At 31.0% G+C, this 4,306-nt stretch overlaps 1 non-coding gene across 1 annotated transcript; it reads right to left on the reverse strand.

Annotated features, from left to right (window-relative positions):
* Window positions 1-3,106: 3,106 nt before the first annotated feature.
* TRNAR-UCU (transfer RNA arginine (anticodon UCU)) lies at window positions 3,107-3,179 on the reverse strand. Its single transcript has one exon. It is a non-coding gene; the product is annotated as a tRNA-Arg (tRNA).
* Between the last annotated feature and the right edge of the window lie 1,127 nt (window positions 3,180-4,306).

The following is a 4,306-nucleotide window of genomic DNA, read 5'->3' on the forward strand; positions in this document are numbered from 1 at the left end:
CCTCTCTCTCTAGCAATTCTATCCTTATGTAACTTACCTTGTGAATAATTGTTTGGGTTACTGTATGTCGATACATGTGCAGCAAATTACTTACACATCCATGTAAGCTTAATGAATTACATATGTGTACATACACACATACTACATACATAAGCAATACAATACATACATACATAAGTATGAATAATATTCCTTGTATGTGACTCTAAAGCTAAATACTACTTGGTGCGTTGCTGACTCAGATGCACTGCTGCTCTGCTCTGTGCGGTATTTAACTAATTACCTGTCAAAGAGAAAGCTAAGAGTGGGAAAAATATATATTTTTGTTACTATGCCAAGCAAAACGCTACTTCATCATTTTAAATAATTAAATTTAATCATTCATATTTGGCATTTCTCTTGCTTTCCCTCCGTCGAATACTTCACCTTTTTCCATTCAAAAAAAAAAAAAAAAGTATTTGGACGGAGGTGATGTTGGGCGCCATAAAAAGTTTACAGTCGACTTTAGCGCAGAAGTTGAAAAGTTTACAACAGAGTTTAATCGCCATTTTACTATTCAATGGCCGGCAAATCAATTCGAAATTGAAAGCCATAAAAATTTGTTTGCAATCCGCACATAAATACAGAAAAATACTCGTAACACGAAAAATTATTGAACTCAGGCTAAGTGGTCATGGTCGTATTTTATAGTTTGCCCTAAGCGGCTGTGGCTGTGGCTGTGGCTGCGGCTGAGGGTGTGGCTACTGCTGGCACTTTTGTAAGGGCTATATATACTTATGTATTTGTGTAGGATAAAGGTCAAGCCAATTCCACAAAATCGACATGGTTGTGAGAAAGTTCTGCTATTTTATGTGCTCTCGTCGATTGTGTGTGTGTGTGTGTGTGTGTATGGAGGTGGGGGTGTATGCGCAAGCTCGTGTAATTGACACAGTTCTCATTTTGTTTTATTAACTTTTTCCAACTAAGTGGTAACACATATGTATACGATGCTATATATGCATGTATGTACATATGTACATGTGCAATAAATTGCTGCGAAAAGTTTGAAATTGTTTTTTTTTTTTGAGGCAAGAAGAATTTGAAAAATTGTTTAATATCAGTGATTGTCTGTAAATTGGCAAAATAATTTTTCGAGTTTTCTATTATTTCTCAAATGTTTATTTTTATTTTATGCACTGTTAGTTAGTTTCACGAAAGCAATTTAGGTTAAACAGAAAAAATAAAAATTATTTCAATTTAATATTAAAACTGGCAGAACTGTTAGGTTAAATTGCTTTCTATATTTGTTTAGAGCATCTAGATTTTAATGAAAAAAATTATTAGGTTTTACAAAGCATTACCACTTTTATGAGAAGAATATATTCAATGATAATTTAGCAATTTTTTTTTTTATAATTTGTAAAAAACGAGTATAAATGATATTTAAAAACAAAGCCAAATTATTTTTATTAAAAAAACTTAACCCTTAGCTGGTATGGATATTTCAAGTTACGTTGATGGTAATGTGGGAGCATATAAATAGTTTTATATACATACACAAATTGTGGAAAAAGTCTGCACATTTTTGCGATAATAACCCTTTTTCGCAAAAGAAATCAAGTTTTAATTAGCTTTAATATAAATATTTCATTTTAAATTCACTGATTACTTACAGTAACACACAAACTCACCACACCTGATCCTACCGCACGTAAATTCACCACACGTTAACTCACCACAACTGAAATCATCACACCCGTTCTCACCACGTCTCACCTAAACTTTCCACACCTCAACTCGCCTCACCACAATTTAGGAACCACTTCAGGATTTTAGGGATTCTCGGGACTAAACCAGGACTGTTTCGGTATGCTCGGGGCTATGTCAAGAATTCTGAGACATTTTCGGGATATTTAATGATTTTCGGGACTTTCGGAAGTTTCGTTATATTTGTGGATGTTTATATCGATATATTGATCTATAAATTTAATTATTTTGAAATCGTTATATTCGTCGATATTGTTACCAATATAATAATTAAAAAATTTTATTTACCGATATTTATTGTTATCGATATACTAAAAGATATTTTTATTGGTATATTTATCGATATATTTGTCAATATATATAGTCTCGAATCCTTAAAATCTGTGGAAACCTCTAAGTAGTCTCGAAAACCCCGAAAATCCTGAAATAATCCTTAGAATCCGCTAAATCCGGATATAGTTCCGAAAATTCCGAAGTAGTGCCTAAAACTCCGAAATAGTCCCGAAAGCCCTAAAAATTACGTAGTCTCGAAAATTCCGAAATAGTCCCTAGAATACCGAAGATCCTGATATATTCTCCAAAATGCCGAAGTAGTCCCGAAAATACCGAAATATTTTTGTACGCTGTGCCCGTAGTTAGTGAAGCCAAAGCCTCTAATTACTTTGGTACGAGGTATTGCGTTAGATGAAACTAACTAAATACTTTTAGACTAAGTATTTAACCGTGAAACTAAGTAAATAAATACTAGCATACACGATATTTAGTAACATCCAAACAACTTAAGTAATAAGCACTTTGGTATTTACTACGACATAATTACCTAAGTACTTTTGTACTTAGTACTTAATACCTATTTAGTAAATGAAATGTTGCCTTTCACTGGTATGAATTTTGCAATCTCTAAAACCTTTTTGTGTTTTCATTTTCCTTCTGAACTTTTTTGTTGTTGTTCTTGAATGTTATCTACCTTTGTTTCTTTAATTGTCAACACTAAAACCTTTTTTGATTTTCTATGATCAGACAAATTTAACCCTGAAAATATGATCGAAAAAATAAAAATCATAAAATAACTACTTAAACATTATCGTTATTCTTTGATTTTTATTTTTTCAATAATTTTCAATCGTTATTTCATGACTTTTATTTTTTCTATCAAAAATAATCGTTATTCTATATCGAAAAATAATAATTTCCGGTTGCTTTTATATATTAATTACGTATCAAATACTCCAAATGTAACTTATGGTTGTTGTATTTGACATTACATAACCATAAATAATTAAAATGTTTAACAAAAAGTTTGTGAGCATTTGAAAAAAAAAAAAATAAAGACAAAAAATACGATGTTCTTGCAGCACCTGAGCCCTTGCGGGGATCGAACCCGCGACCTTTGGATTAGAAGTCCAATGTGCTATCCACTGCACCAAAGGGCCACTTGAAGGTAGATTAAAATCGATTGTATTAAGTAATTGTTTACAACAGATATTAAGCTGCTTAAAAATTTTACAGCTGTTTCTATAAATAGTTTACTGAATTGCAACGAAAAAGCACGTCAAGCGATTTAACTATTTGCGCAGATGTTTTACACAAACTTTTGGGAATAACTAACCTATTTACTTTCATATGCTTGTAAAGAAAGAACAAATTTACATATACATACATACATAAATTTAACTTGATCCGGCAGTAGATGGAAACATCGCATACTACTGCAGTTCCCTCCCCACAAATAAGAGAGATTCTCCAATTCTCTAATTGAAATATTTCAATTATTTAATTAACTTAATTGAATTTGACTTATAAAAGAGATAGCAACCCTCTTTTAAAAAATATTTGAAGAAAAAGGTTTCTTTAAGTTCTTTTGTCTGACATTCAAAAAATGTTTCATTTAACCTCTCATTAAATTCAACTGGAACTTTTCAACTGGCGCATGTCATCTTCAAAAATATTCCATAAATAAAGCTTACTTAAACCATATTCGTTTGAAAGCCATATCATCATATGTCATTCATCTTGTCAATTAAACTGATTTGAATTATTGCGCCGTCTTCAAATATATATGTAAATGTGAAAAAAACCTTTTCTACACTATTTTCAACCATCTTCAAAAATATTCGTTAAATAAATGTTTTTAAACATCCGCATATTGCTGTTAAAAGAAAAGGCTGTCAGCCAATATTTCACTGACGAGCTTAAAATAATGCCGGTTTCATTACTTAATGAAGTAGTAATAGTCGTCACATCTTCTGCAAAAAGATTTTTAAAATTATTTACATCTTTGTTTATTGTAAAATGTATTGCAAATTCGACATTACTTAATAAAAACCCCAAATTAAAATGAATAAAAATTCGTTGTGATTTACTATTCATAAACTCCAACTTATCACTCAAATACTCTTTATGTGTTACCATTTTTATCAAATTTGATTATAACTTTGTATGTCAATGAAAGACTCCAGATACATACGAGCACATCACACTGAAAAAGAATACGAGCAAAACTGTACTTTGGCAATATGGAAAATGCATAAAAAAAAGCCAAAGAAATAAAAACGCAAGT

This window comes from Rhagoletis zephyria, unplaced genomic scaffold (assembly GCF_001687245.7).
Source record: "Rhagoletis zephyria isolate East Lansing unplaced genomic scaffold, Rhagoletis_zephyria_1.1 Rzeph_scaffold_07337, whole genome shotgun sequence".
Taxonomy (NCBI): Eukaryota; Metazoa; Arthropoda; class Insecta; order Diptera; family Tephritidae; genus Rhagoletis; species Rhagoletis zephyria.